Below are 15,712 nucleotides of genomic sequence, written 5' to 3'. Positions count from 1 at the left end.
GACGACGTGGCCAGCTGTGAGAGTACATAGGCCTCACATGAGTGGAGGCACCGCCTGGGACCAGACAGTGACGACGTGGCCAGCTGTGAGAGTACATAGGCCTCACATGAGTGGAGGCACCGCCTGGGACCAGACAGCAAACGAATAGATGGAATAAACCAAAGAGTGAGGTCCGACAGGTCGGGAAGTGTACCCTCTTTATCTAATCAGAAGTAGGCTGACTAAAAACTTATACACACACTTATTAATTCTTTTCTTGATATAAAGGAATGAGAAACTGAAAGTGTGAATGATTGACATTATAATTGTGACAGTCACATGAACTACTAAACACCTAATCTTCGAAACAACTAAGATACTCTTGTGGTACTCAGATAGTGTGTTGGCAGTAATTACAATGATGCATAAAGATGAAGATATTACACTTAAGTAATTTATCCTTTTAATACTTATATTTTAATTAATATTTTTCATGTCAAAGTGACTTACTGTTTCGTTGCTTTTTTGTTTTGTCTCCTTTTCAAATAGTACTGTTCAACCTTCTCCTGATGGATCCTATACTTCATAAAAATATTTTACAAATAACATGATTTGACCAAAATATACAAAGCAATCAATTGAATAACCTAAGGTTGGATTTGGAGTGATGAAACAAATAGTTCTAATCATTTAACATGAAAAGTACCAATAATTGTTTTTGTGCAACTGCTTTACTGACCTTGTAAACAAGCTTGACTATTTCCATGGATGATAAAAATTTTGTTGGATTGCTAGCAAGAACGTCAAGGATCTGGCTCTCTTTCATTGCGGTGCTCGATATAATGCTGAATTTTGATCACTGGATCATCTATCACCGGGCCATGGCCGGGAAAGATAACCTTTGGTTGTAAGTTCATGATTAACTGAAAAAAAACAGCGTTGAATGTAATGAAACATCATTCTCTGGGCGAGACCCTGAGGCTCCTCGGAGCTATCCAGACTGATATGTAATATATTAGACTTTGGCATCAGTGTGAATGGAGTTTATAGGCCTACCGGGGACCGCGCTGTGGTCCATGGAGGGAGGAGTAATGCTGTGGGAGGGAGGGTGGTGGCGGTGTCTTCTGACTGTGTGGCCATTTTTTATTGACTGCACTCACCATACCAGCTTAGTGGTTTGCTATGGTGAACACAAATGTAGATACTTATATATAATGTGTGTGTATAGTGTGTAATAACAGCAATACGAGTAGGATGGGAGCCGCAATTTTGGCGAGGGAGGTGCGTCGTCTGCATGACTTATCATGTTTACTGGTGACCACTATGGTCTTTGGCCACCATACCAGTTTACTTGTACAAGTATGGTGAAAAAAACAGGTAGATACTTATATATAATGTGTGTATATAGTGTAATAACACCACAAACAGTATTGTTGGAGGAGAAATATTGGTGCGTCTGGCCTTGAGGGCGGCCGCCACCAGCTGACTGTGTGAGTAGCTACGTCTCTTTGCCTTTACTCACCATACAAGCTTAGATGTACAGTTATGGTGAACAAAACATGTAAATACTTAAATATAACATCTGTATATAAAAGCAAAAACAGTATGGTGGGAGGAAAATGGTGGCAAGTCAGGTGAGGTGAGGGTGACAGGCAGTGGCAGGCTGCCACTGCCTGCCACTGCCACTGCCACTCAGCATACCAACTTAGTGGTTCATTATGGTGAACACGAATGTAGATACTTATAAATAACGTCTGTATATAGTGAATAAAAGCAAAAACAGTATTGAGGGAGGAGAAATGTGGGTGAGTCAGGTGACTTGAGGGAGGGAGGAAGTAGCAGCCAGTGGCGGGCTGCCACTGCCACTCAGCATACCAACTTAGTGGTTCATTATGGTGAACACGAATGAACATACTTATATATAACGTCTGTATATAGTGAATAAAAGCAAAAACAGTATGGTGAGAGGAGAATGTGGGCGAGTGAGGTGTTGAGGGAGTAAGTTTTTTTTTTTTTTTTTTTTTTTATTTTTACATGCAAGCATGCGTATAATGTACAATAAAACAGAACAAATATAACAGAACAAAAGTACAAAGCACACACATGAACAATGACAAAGGAACAAATCAAGAGAAGACCAGCCAGAAGGGCTGACCACAAAACAAAAAATGCATATACAAACATAACACAAATATAAACACAGCGTAATACAAACATAAGGGAAGCATAGAGGCGAGAAACATACAAAACAAGTCTGCTAACACCTCAAACACACAATGCACACATAACAAAGAGCACACCCCAACAGCCTGAAGGGCACACAATATGACAAACAAGCGCACACGACATCCACAACCGAACACACAAACGCACAGGAACCGCACACCCCCCCACGAGCCATACAAGAAAACCCACAATACAAACCGGAGCACGCAGGAACCGGGAAACAATACCCACCCCACCCACTCACATACACACCCCACAACCAGGCAACACAAAATACACAGAAATCACTTGCGAGGAACCTCGTGAGAAATGTACTTCTCCGGGAAAAGATCATGAGGATATTTCGCCTTGTAAGCTTCCCAGACTAGATCTTCAAGGTCGGTAGGGTTTGCGACCCCCCGCGCTCGAGCGGGTATCATAAACTCAGGAACATCTATATCTGGCGGCATCGGCCAATGCCTAAGGTCACTGACGCAAGTCGCATAACGAGGCTGGGGAGCGCCAACCACGCCCTTCGAGGAAGCAGATGACACCGGAGAAGCGGACGAGGGTCGCCGAGCCTGCCACGCCTTCGTCATCGGAGCAGGTGTCGGAAGGGACTGCAGGAAACGGAAGAGGCGGCAAGACCGCTGCCGAGGAAACGGGTAACGAGGAAGGGGCCACAGAACATCCAGAGCGAGCATCCTTTCTCAACATCACCACCAGGCCACCCCGCTCACCACCAACTACAGCAGGGGGAACCACCGCCCACGAAGAACCGGAGCCATCCGACGCAGGCAACGCACCTGAAGCAGGACCCTCGGACACCGGACCAGAGGTTGAGGCCGAAACGCCGGCACCGGCATCCTCAGGCAAGTGTACCTCCGCCACCACCGTAGTGTGCACCACATCCGGAGCCACGCCACCGTCAACGGAAGGACGACACTCGTCGAATTCGCCAACATCAGCCCACGCAGAAGAACGCCGGGAACGCTTAGGCTCGGGCCGCACATCATCAGACCCGGAGGCAGACTCTACGACCCGCGCAGCACCAACCGAGCGAACCGACGCACGCCGCAGCACGGCAGCCTCCTCAACCACACGGGGCACCAGGCCAGGCACAGGAGGGAATGCCGGAACCACCTCAGCTCCCAGCACAGCCGGAACAGACGGCGAGGGCGCAGGGACCGGGACAGACACAGCAGAGGAAGAACCGGAAGACGAGGGGTTTGAGCAAACGGCAGGCGGAAGAGGCTCAGGGACACCAGCTGGAGCACTAGGCGAGGACACAACCTCCGGAGGAGATGCGGCAACAACAGGGGGCGCAACAGGCGGAGCAACAGCTGCTACAGAGGGCACCTCCTCAGCCGAAGAGACGTCCATTCCCACCGAATCATCCCCCACAGGAAGGGGCGGAAAATCCTCCTCACTGAAGAGATTCACTGGTGCAACAGCAGGCGCAGAACAGTCAGCAGCCTGATGGCCCAAAAGACCACAACGATAACACGTCTGCGGCTGACGGGCGTAAAACACCCGAACGTTGTACCCCATAAGGCGCACAGAGGACGGAATATCCGCCCGGAGCCTCATGCCCAGGGTGCGAATGTTAGACCTCACACCCTTAAGAGGACTAGAAGACACCACGTTCACTCTCACACTAACAACTGCGCCAAACCGGCCAAAATACCGCCGTAGCAGAGCCTCTGGAAACTCCAAGGGAGCCCCATGCACACTGATGTAAGTAAGTGCACCACTTCTATCCGAGAGGGTGACAGTGCCCGCACCATCCGGCAGGGGCAGTGTCCGCCCCTCGTATCGCCGGAGAAAATCGCGATACGCCACCTCCTCTGCAAACTTCACAATTGCCCTACGGGCCGTTACCAACTCGACCCCATAAATCGCAAACACAGGGACAGAGAGCATTTCACAAGCCAGGGCAATCTCCGGGTAACCAGCCCGCACAGAGAACTCTAGTCCCACAGACTGAGCCCGGACGACTGGGGGTAGAGGGACCCCCATCGTAACGCCACGTCAGCACAGGCGAGCAGAGACACACCCGCCCCCAACCAGCCGAAACGGGCAAACAACACCAAACTGCTGGAGCGCCGATGCAACACGTCCGCCCCTTACCGAAGCTAGGGCCAGACTCCCCATGAGGGAGTAAGTGGTAGCGAGTGGCTGGCTGGTGTGTGGCGGTCACTCCTCGTTACTTTTTGACTCATAATAGCAACTTAGTGGTTCGTTATGGTGAACAAAACATGCAGACACTTATATATAACCTGTGTATATAGTGTAATAACTAACAAAGTATTTGTTCACTGTTTGATGAACATAATTGAATCAACAATATGCACACCATATTTTTGAGTACAGTGATGATTCACTCATTTTATTATATAAATATATCACACTACACACTATTGAATAATATTACAGCAAAAAATACTACAAAAAATCAATCAGAGACATTGAAATAATTTGGTAATTATCTCTGTGGCAACTCCGGCATGACAGCTGGCGAGCAACAGACCGTCTGGGACGCACGCTGAGTCAGCACCTGTTTTTTTGCCAGACTTCCCCACCCTATAGCGGGCAATATATGCCACTTACGATTTTTTTATTATTTTTCCCATGATCAGTGAACACAAATTAACAGGTTTAGAAGAAAAAGCAATTTTTTTTTTGGGTATGCGCCTGTGGGTGACACATGCTAAATAGGCGCCATTTAAGGATTAAGAGAGCCGACTGCCATTATAAGTGATAACTAGCTGCTCAGTACCCCGTGCCGCTACCAGTGCAAACTACCCCTTACCCTAAGGTAAACAAGAGAGGAGGAAAACCTCCCAGCACACCCAGCACTGCCATAAAGTCTGAACAAAATAACATACATAATATTACTAATATACGGTATACATATAATATTATAAATATTAAACATATAAATATATATACATATAATTTTATAAAGAGTTAAAAGGACTGACATCAACAAGTGATCCATACAGTGACTCTCAAATACAACACAATACACCAGACAATGGAGAGGTGTGGCGAGTGTTCGGGAGTACTGGGAAAACGAAATGCAGGCGTAACGTGCTGCATCTGTAACATAAGATTCCACCTGGGCTGTACAGAATTAGCTCCAGGATGCATAAAAAGGCAAGGAATTTACTGGGTTTGCAAAGATGACAGATTAATGTTAGAGAACATAACTAAACTGATGAAAAACATTCCCGAGTCACAGAGATTATCATTCACAGATAAGTTACCAGTGATATATGCGGACTGGGAAAAGTCAACATTGGATAACGACCAAAACTCAGGAACAGATAGTTTAGAGAGCCGCAGCAGTAATGTGGAGGAAGAGGGTATTGTGGTACAAAATAACAGCAATATTACAGAGCCAGATAATATAAACAATGAGAGCAACAGTGAGACAGAGTGCATAGATGAAGGAATTGGGACGAAAAACGGAGATGGCTCCAATAAAGAGGTAGACAAGACAGTCACAGATATAAATACCTTGAAAAACGCAAAACCGGAACACATTTGCAAATTCTACGCTAAAGGAATATGCAAATATGGAAAATTAGGAGCAAAATGCCATTTTCTGCATCCTCGAAAATGCAGGAACATGTTGGAGAGGGGTACATGCCGTTTTGGAACAGGGTGTAGATACTTCCACCCTAAATTATGTCAATTTTCAATTAGGGACAAAAAATGCTACAATCTTCAGTGTCCGGAATTCCACGTGAGAGGTACACAGCGTTATAGACGGGAAGATCAATATGACACTACTGGAAATTTTTTAGAGGAAGGCAGAAACAGAGTAGTAAATATAAGAGAGAGGAACAGTCAGATGGAACCACTACAGGATTACAGAGGGGAACGGAGATACCAACAAGACTGGAATACAAACTATCAACAAGCACACAGGTGCTACATCACACAACACCCGTCCTACTACCCAAACTGAACGAATCACTTCCAAAACAACACACCCTGGACGCAAACACAGTGGCCTCCTTACCAGAGCCTCAGATATTAACACCAAGTAAGGCTTCCAGCACTTCCACTAACACGATAACATCATTTATATTTGCCAACATCCAGGGTATAAAAACACGCAAAACCAACAAAGTTCAATTTATAGATGGTCTCCTTCATGAGGCAAATGCAGTGTTTGCAGCCCTAACAGAAACCCACACAAAGGACTACCATGATGGTGAAATATGGATCTCAGAGTACAATCTTTTCAGATGTGATAGGAAACACCGGCTTCAGGGTGGGGTCAGCCTCTACATCAAAGACACACTCATCTGTACTGAGCTGCTAAACACCTCAAATGATATGGTGGAAGTGCTGATAATCAAAATAGAGATTCTAAATGTAGTTATTGTCCTTGTATATAAGTCACCGGAGGCAAACCCTCAGCAGTTTAAAGACCAACTAATGAAAATAGAACACTGCTTGGAAAACCTCACAAATCCAGCTCCGAACATCATCCTGCTTGGGGACTTCAACCTATGGCACCTGAAATGGAAGCACCTGGCTAATACAGTAATATCAGAAAGAATACCAGGAAGCAGCCTAAATGAACAGGCACATGCAAATGACCTGCTACGGATGTGCGACAGGTTTGCCTTAAACCAGCAAATAGTAGAACCAACTAGGAAGGAGAACACGCTGGACCTCATTTTCACTAATAATGATGAATTGATCACGAACATAATGATTACAAATACCTGTTACTCAGATCACAACTTAATTGAAGTTATGACAACCATGGGGAGTAGACCTTCAAAACCAGTCCAGATTCCCGGTGGAGGAGATTTCAGCTAATTCAACTTCAATAATAAACAGATAAACTGGGAGCGAATAAACCAGGACTTCACAGAAATAAACTGGGAAGAACAGCTAGGAAATGCAAACTTGAACCAGTGCCTGGAAAAAATAAGCTCAGTAGCACTAGAAATATGTTCAAACCGCATACCCCTAAGAAAAAAGAGGAAGAGATGCAGATTGGAACGGGAACGTCGTTCCCTATATAGGCGAAGAAAACGAATCGCGGAACAACTTGAGAGTCGCACCCTATCTCAAGAACGGCGAAGGTTAGGTAGAGAAATAGAAACAATTGAACGGAAGCTACAAGAATCATACAGAACCCAGGAGAGGCAAAGAGAGCAAAAGGCCATCAGTGAAATAGAAAGAAATCCGAATTATTTTTTCTCCTATGCAAAATCAAGATAAAAAACCACATCTAGTATCGGGCCCCTGCGAAAGGGAGATGGAACTTTCACCGATGACAACAAAGAAATGAGCGAGCTACTGAGGACGCAGTACGACTCTGTTTTCAGCGAGCCATTAAACACACTAAAGATTGATAACCCAAATGAATTTTTCATGGATACGATACCAACATCAAATCATATATCAGACGTCACCCTATCCCCACTGGATTTTGAAGAAGCCATAAACAGTATGCCTATGCACTCTGCACCAGGCCCGGATTCTTGGAACTCCATATTCATAAAGAACTGTAAAAAAAACACTATCGCAGGCCCTCCACATTCTGTGGAGACAAAGCCTAGATACTGGCGTTATTCCTGATATACTAAAAACAGCAGAGATAGCACCACTTCATAAAGGAGGAAATAAGGCAGAGGCAAAAAATTACAGACCGATAGCGCTAACATCGCACATCATAAAAATTTTTGAGAGAGTGCTAAGAAGTAAAATCACAAAATACATGGAATCACAGCAACTCCATAACCCCGGACAACATGGTTTCAGAACAGGGCGCTCTTGCCTGTCGCAGTTGCTGGACCACTATGATATGGCATTAGATGCTATGGAAGACAAACATAACGCGGATGTAATTTACACAGATTTCGCAAAAGCTTTTGATAAATGTGACCATGGTGTTATTGCACATAAAATGCGTTCAAAATGAATTACCGGAAAAATAGGCAGATGGATCTACAATTTCCTGACCAACAGAACCCAATGTGTAATAGTCAACAAAATAAAATCCAGCCCATCAACCGTGAAGAGCTCAGTCCCCCAGGGTACTGTGCTTGCTCCAGTACTTTTTCTCATCCTCATTTCGGACATAGACAAGAACACAACCTATAGCACTGTATCATCCTTTGCAGATGACACTAGGATCTTCATGAGAGTAGGCAACATAGAGGAGACGGCGAACCTCCAGTCAGATGTAGATCAGGTCTTTCTATGCGCTACAGAAAATAATATGGTGTTTAACGAAGATAAGTTCCAGCTCATGCGCTATGGAAAAAATGAAAATATAAAAACGGAAACCACGTACAAAACTCAGGCAAATCATAACATAGAACGAAAAGGCAATGTAAAGGATCTGGGTGTACTCATGTCGGAAGACCTTACCTTTAAAGAACACAATAAAGTAGCCGTCACAACTGCAAGAAAAATGACAGGTTGGATAACAAGAACTTTTCACACTAGAGATGCTATACCGATGATGATACTTTTCAAAACGCTTGTGCTCTCTAGAGTAGAGTACTGCTGCACAATGACAGCACCTTTCAAAGCTGGAGAAATTGCTGACCTGGAGAGCGTGCAGAGATCCTTTACTGCTAGAATCCACTCAGTAAAACATCTGAACTATTGGGACCGACTAAAGAGCCTAAAACTGTACTCCCTTGAGCGCAGGCGGGAGAGGTACATAATAATTTACACGTGGAAAATATTAGAGGGGCTGGTCCCAAACCTGCACACAGAAATAACATCACATGAGACCAGAAGACATGGCAGGATGTGCAGAATACCCCTGTTGAAAAACAGAGGTGCAACTGGTGCTCTGAGAGAGAACTCTATCAACATCAGAGGTCCGAGACTGTTCAACACGCTTCCACTACACATAAGGGGCATAACTGGCCGACCCCTCACAGTGTTCAAGAGAGAACTGGATAAGCACCTCCAAAGGATACCTGATCAACCAGGCTGTGACTCATACGTCAGGCTGCGAGCAGCCGCGTCCAATAGCCTGGTTGATCAGTCCGGCAACCAGGAGGCCTGGTCGACGACCGGGCCGCGGGGACGCTAAGCCCCGGAAGCACCTCAAGGTAACCTCAAGGTAAGGTAGGGTGGTCAATTACCGAGTAGCTTTTTTTTTTTTTTTTTTTTTTTTTGCAGGGATATTCCTGCCCGTGCCCTAGTGAGCCTCTGGCTGGCCCACTAAGTGTTGCTTGTTTCTGATTTACTTGGGCGGAGTATGAGTATTTATGACTCGTATGGTCGCTTCAGTAACATTTTGCCATATGTGTTTAACAACTTCTGCTCTGTTGAATCTAAGTTGAAATCTTAATGGGTTTGTAACTGTGCACTGTGTTATATAATGTTCCAGTGGTCTGTCGGACATTTCTCCAGAGTGTTGACATTTTCTCTCATCTTCCGGAACCTGTAAGCTTATTTCCCATGCACATGGGTATCCAAGCCTGATGCGATGTAAATGCACTTCTGTTGCTCTACTGTTCCCTTTCATCAAACTAAGTGGTTCGTAGTTGGTTGAATTCTTGTACCAACCCGCAGATCCTGATGTTGCAACTGCTGTGTTGTGGTCACTGTACATCTTTTGCATTGCTCTGTTTCTAATTACTTTCTTAATCTGTGATAGACTCTGTGGTATGTAAATGTCTACATTTCTCCTCTTAGTAGCAAGTTTTGCAGCTTCGTCTGCAATGTCATTTCCTATTATTCCCACATGACTTGGCACCCAGTTGATAAGTACCCGTCAGCCTTGTCGTTTGAGTGTTTGCATGAATGATATGACATTTGTGATCAGATGGATGTTATCACATATGTATTCTTGTTGCAAGGTTTCAATGGCAGTTCTCGAATCTGTATGTATGATAACATGTTGTCTGTGTTCAGCAAGAGCATGTTCCAAAGCCTTTTGAATGGCTACCATCTCTGTTTGTAAAGTCGAACACCCATTTGAGAGCCTCCAACTATTTACAGAGTTTCCTGCTTTAACTGCAGCTCCGGTTTCTTGTCCCTGCTGGTCTACTGATCCATCTGTGAAGTAAGTGAAGCTGTCGGATGCTACGTTTGCTTCTATATGCATCTGTGCAATGTTACGTAGCAGATGAGGATTTGTCTGGTTCTTCTTTCCTTCAAGAGCCATAATCTTAAAGTCTGCTGGCGGAGATTCCCAAGGGGCTTGCATAACAAAGTCTGCATGTATTTCGTCGACACCCCTCTCAGTGACCGTGTTTGTTATATCGAATGTATTGATGGTGTTTATCGCACAATGGGTCCACCTGTTGCTATTGGAGGCTCTTCTGTCCAGAGTTAGTGCTCCGAGTAGCTAAACACCAACAGAGGTAGACCCCAAGGTGACTTGTGGAAGATAACTCCAAGCCCCAAGGCCAGTACTTACACCTTCCCTAGGGTCACCTAGGGAAGGTGACACTAGGCGCATGCAGTCCGAATACTTGGGAAATTGCTCGTGCACCACCAAAGACGACTCACCCCACACCACAAGGCAATGACTTAATGACACTGCAGATGACCCGAGAAATACAAGCCCTGGAATAGGGAACCAGAGGAAATCAAAACCCATAACCAATATACTGAAGCAGAACCAGTAGCATGATGGTAGTGGCGTAAAACCGCCATCCAACCAAGCACATGATGCCTTCCAGGTGGAACCAACCAAGCATCCACAGCTAAAATCCACATGGTCTGGAAGCATGACGACTCATTCTTCGCCAGAAAAGAAGGAGCCGGGTTTAACCGAACAAAGGAACAACCCCCGGCACCATGGAAGAGCATGAAGCTCACCAACCTGACAACTGGAGACCAAATAAAGCTAAAATGTTACATTCAAAACACAATCCCAGACTAAAGGAGCCACCCAAATATGTGCAGAAGAGAGAAAAGAAAGAACCCGGTCCAGAGACCAGTCAGGCTCAGGTGGTGCATGAGTAGGCCGTAGGCCGGAGGTAAAATCAAACATGAGAAAACCTGTGAAACAGGGCTGAAGAAGTGTCAACGAACGTAAGATGGAGCGACTCGCCGCACGATAAGAGGCGACTGTATCATCCTGTCCACTCGCCCTCCAGAGTATAACTAAAAAGATATCGACATTTTAAAACCTAAGGATTTAGTAGAGTCCAGGAATTAACTACTTACGTATGGCCCCCATATAGGTCATTAAATTGAGTAGATACTATAATTCCTTTTGTGCACATTTTGTTTACAATAACATCATCGTCACAGTTGTTGAAAGTTTTTGCAAAACCTGTGTACATTAGTACATTACCTGTTGTCACCCTCACAATAATGAGGCCCTCACACCCAAAAGGGATTATCTTGAAATGATTTTGGAGCTTAGCGTCCCTGCGGCCCAGTCCTCGACCAGGCCTCCTCTTTTTTTGTTACACATCCCCAGGAAGCAGCTCGTACCAGCTGTCTAACTCCCAGGTACCTATTTACTGCTAGGTAACAGGGGCATCAAGGTGAAAAAACTGCTCATTTTGTTTCTGCCTCCACCGGGGATCGAACATGGAACCTCAGGATTACAAATCCAAAGCGCTGTCTACTCAGCTGTGAGGCCCCCCTGGGTACACACAATTTTTTTCCAAGAAGCAGCTTCTCTTTTGCATCACACAAATATATTTCCTAATCAAATAAATCAACAGAATAACCAATTATAACATTTATTGCAGAATCCTTGCCATAAGGGTTCATATACTGTATAAAATTAAAAACTCCACTTCCACTTACCTTTAGTGAAGCCATATATGTATGAAGATCTTCAAATACTGCCGTTCCTTCCCCTAATATACAGTCACCACTAAACACTGCCCCCTCCTCCTCCACTGCTAGTACAACATGGTCAGTGGTATGGCCTGGAGTATGAAGAACTCTATTGGAAATTTGAAAGAGGAAGTATAAACATCTGTGATGCTATGAAATTATCTGGAATCAATATTAAAATAAGTGAACCCTTAATCCTTATCTTGTGTGCTATTTTGAAATGTATCACCTCTTTATGTAACACAAATCAGTGTTGAATATAATTGAATACCATTTTCTGACAGGGCTTCCAATAACTTCCCAAGCTTTACATTGGTTCCACAAAGCCTTAGCTTAATACACCACAACTCCATGACCAATCTATCATGACTGGAAGCCAGGACGAAAGCCAGGACAAGAATCTGGTTCACTATGAGACCAAGAGACCAAGAGAATTAGATATAAAAAACAAAACTAAGAAAAAATCAATAAGTAAACATACAAGAAAACAAGCAACTGCTTGAAGAAAATTAGACATCCCTAAGTTGGTAGGAAATTTGTATTTTCTTCCAAGAGGTTGCATAACCTCATATTGAAGATTATATTTTTGTTATGTCTGTTGCAGCTCAATTAATCCGTACAATTCTAGATAGCAAGTATTTCTATGAAACCACCTAATACCCCTCCAAACTACTTTCTTCCAGTGTTGAGTCCAATGCAAAAGGTTAGTTAAGCAGTTTCTGTATAACAATCCAGAATGTACGCTGCATATTGCAGGCCAAGGTCATGTTCAAAATACGTAGACCAGCACAGACAGCTAGTTCTCTGTTCCATATTATGTTCCATCTGGGCAAGTGTTGTAAAGTCTGTTTTCATTTTAGATACCAGTATTTTCCTCAACTAGTCAGAAGTGCCCTAGTTTTGCATGATTTAAAAACTAACTTAAAATTCTTCAAATTCACATAATAAATTTGGAAGAAGGAAAAGGAGTTGCGGACTGAACCAAGGTCAAGTTGACTAACATCCCCAAATCAGAAATCCCTAACACCAACTGGGGCAGCACCTGAGCATCCAACTAGGCACACAACCTAGGCCACTGCAAAATGGAATCTTCAATTGCAGAGCAATCGCTTCCTGACCCCTTTGGACACCAATAGAGAAATCGGGAGGCAGGAGCACATGGAAAAAATAAACACCAAATAACTCAGGGTCGAAGGTGTCACTAATCCAGCAGTGACAGCATGGCAGAAGCAGAACATATGAACTGCATCTACTTCCTCATCACAATCGACTTAAGAATGGTCCAGGACGGACCGAAACGTCGTCGTCCCTTCACCTTCTAGTGTGTGGTCTGGTCAACACATCTGAAAATTAAGAAAATGATGATGTTTCGGTCTATTCCGAACCATTATCAAGTTGTGAAAAGAAAAGTGGTAGAGATATGAGATCTATAATCATATATTAAGTGCAATACTGCAATATTTTTTCTTACTTGAGAGTTGCACCTTCTGTTTTGATTTCATCATTGTGCTTGAGTTTTATGAGTCTAACCGACTCATGTAGGGGCTCATCAGGAGCATCAGCTCGAGGAAATTTGTATACTTTAACACAACCTGAAATTATCATTTAAACTTTTTGAACACAAGTTAAAATTAAGTACTAAATGTAATGAAATGTCTATATGGTGGTGCACTTGGTAGCTCCCAGAGCTAAAGCACAGGGGCAACCAAGTCATAGGGTACTACACCAGACCTCTGATACCCAATTGAGGTTACTGGGACCAAAATCTGGCTCTTTTTGTGAGGTGAGTGGGCAGCTTGGGACTGGAGAAAATTATTAGCAAAAATTAAAAAGGCATCAAACCAAGCAACAATTAAAAAAAAAATTGTAACCCTGAAGTTAACTAGCCAAACAATATTTGTTGTTTAACTAGTTAACAAATATTATTTTATATAACATAACAAATCAACAAATAGTGACCCATATACTTAATTTACATGCAGCCTGAGTCTGGCCATCACCTAACTCATAAACAACTTGAACAAACTCTCAAGGAAAATGAGGAACCAGAGTGGGTACAGAGTTCTTCTGAGGGGCCCACCAGAAATGGTTGCTTCATTACATTCAATGTTTGATTTCATAGAGGCCGTTCTAGTAGGTCCCCGAGATAAATCTTACCAATGCCTCAGCAAAGGAACAGATGGTTAGAATAGTCAGGTATGGATGAGCCACGGCTCTAAACCAAATGCTTAACACCATCAAGCCCCAGGCGTGCACTTCGCGCATATGCACGAAGTACCCCTGGCGGTGCAGGCGAGCGTGAGGGCGAGTGCTCGCCGACACTAAATGTGTATACTCGTTTAAGTTTTCTCACCTTAATTCTCGTGCTACGTTACTTGTTTTGGTATCATTGTGTTCACAATAGAATTCCCTACAGGTGAATATGCATATAAAGTCCAACAGCCAAGCTTGACTCCCCACAGTAAAGCCTAAAGTCGGTAAAAGTTACCCGTGAGCGCACAAAATCAGTAAAATGTGTACAGTATATTCTTTTAAATTCTTGTGAGAAACAGAAACAAGCCCAAATTTTAATATAAATTAGGCTTCTTACCTCCTAAGCAACCAAGAACATCCATTAAGCCTCCTATATGGTCAGGATGCCAATGGGTGATAACAATTCTGTCAATGGTAGTCTCTTGCTGTTTCAACACTGACAAGAGTGCTGAAATGTAGTCTGCATTTCCTTTCTCGCCTGCATGAAGCAGAATACGACTGCAAACAGAGAATGGTAACTTGAAACATTTTTTTCCACCACCAATTGATGAAGTTCCCTATATCACTATATCAAGCATAACTCGCAAAACTATTCACAGATCTGATGCCTCTCCCTCCCAGTAGCTCCCTTTCAAGAAGGAACTACAGAAGAAGTGTCTCCAGTAGCTCTATCATCACACAGGCCTTTAATTTTTTTAGGCTCTAATCCTTTTCTCAACCTATCTTTTACATAATATTCAATAGGCTTACAACATTTTCCCACTCTCATTTAACCACATTTATACTAACTCTTTGTTTCCTTTGGTATAACTATGCCCTAATCCAACTTAACCGCGGAATCAGTCTCCGTGGTGTAGTGGTAAGACACTCGCCTGGCGTTCCGCGAGCGCTATGTCATGGGTTCGTATCCTGGCCGGGGAGGAGTTACTGGGCGCAATTCCTTAACTGTAGCCTCTGTTTAACGCAACAGTAAAATGTGTACTTGGATGAAAAAACGATTCTTCGCGGCAGGGGATCGTATTCCAAGGACCATAGGATTAAGGACTTGCCCGAAACGCTACGCGTACTAGTGGCTGTACAAGAATGTAACAACTCTTGTACATATCTCAAAAAAAAAAAAAAAAAAAAAAATATAGCACCCCCAATACCGTAAACCTCTATCGTTTTAATGGGGGCCTGACAGCTGAGTGAACAGCACTCGGGGTTCATAGTCCTAAGGGTCTGGGTTCGATCCTCGGTGGAGGCAGAAACAAATGGGCAGTTTCTTTCACTCTGATGCTCATGTTCACCTGGCAGTAAATAGGTACCTGGAAGTTAGACAGCTGCTATGGGCTGCTTCCTGGGGATGTGAGTGTGTGAAAATTAGGATTAAGAACTTGCCCAAAATGCTATGCGTGCTAGTGGCTGTACAAGAATGTAAGAACTCTTGTATATATAAATAAATCAAACAAAAATAAATAAATCATGTAGCACT

General features: G+C 43.7%; 1 pseudogene; it reads right to left on the bottom strand.

The window, feature by feature from the left end:
* LOC123752915 (endoribonuclease LACTB2-like) overlaps positions 1–15,712 on the bottom strand; it is a 41,786-nt pseudogene that overhangs the window by 12,716 nt on the left and 13,358 nt on the right.

This window comes from Procambarus clarkii, chromosome 42, assembly GCF_040958095.1.
Source record: "Procambarus clarkii isolate CNS0578487 chromosome 42, FALCON_Pclarkii_2.0, whole genome shotgun sequence".
Classification (NCBI taxonomy): Eukaryota; Metazoa; Arthropoda; class Malacostraca; order Decapoda; family Cambaridae; genus Procambarus; species Procambarus clarkii.
This window is presented reverse-complemented; position numbering and strand designations above follow the sequence as displayed.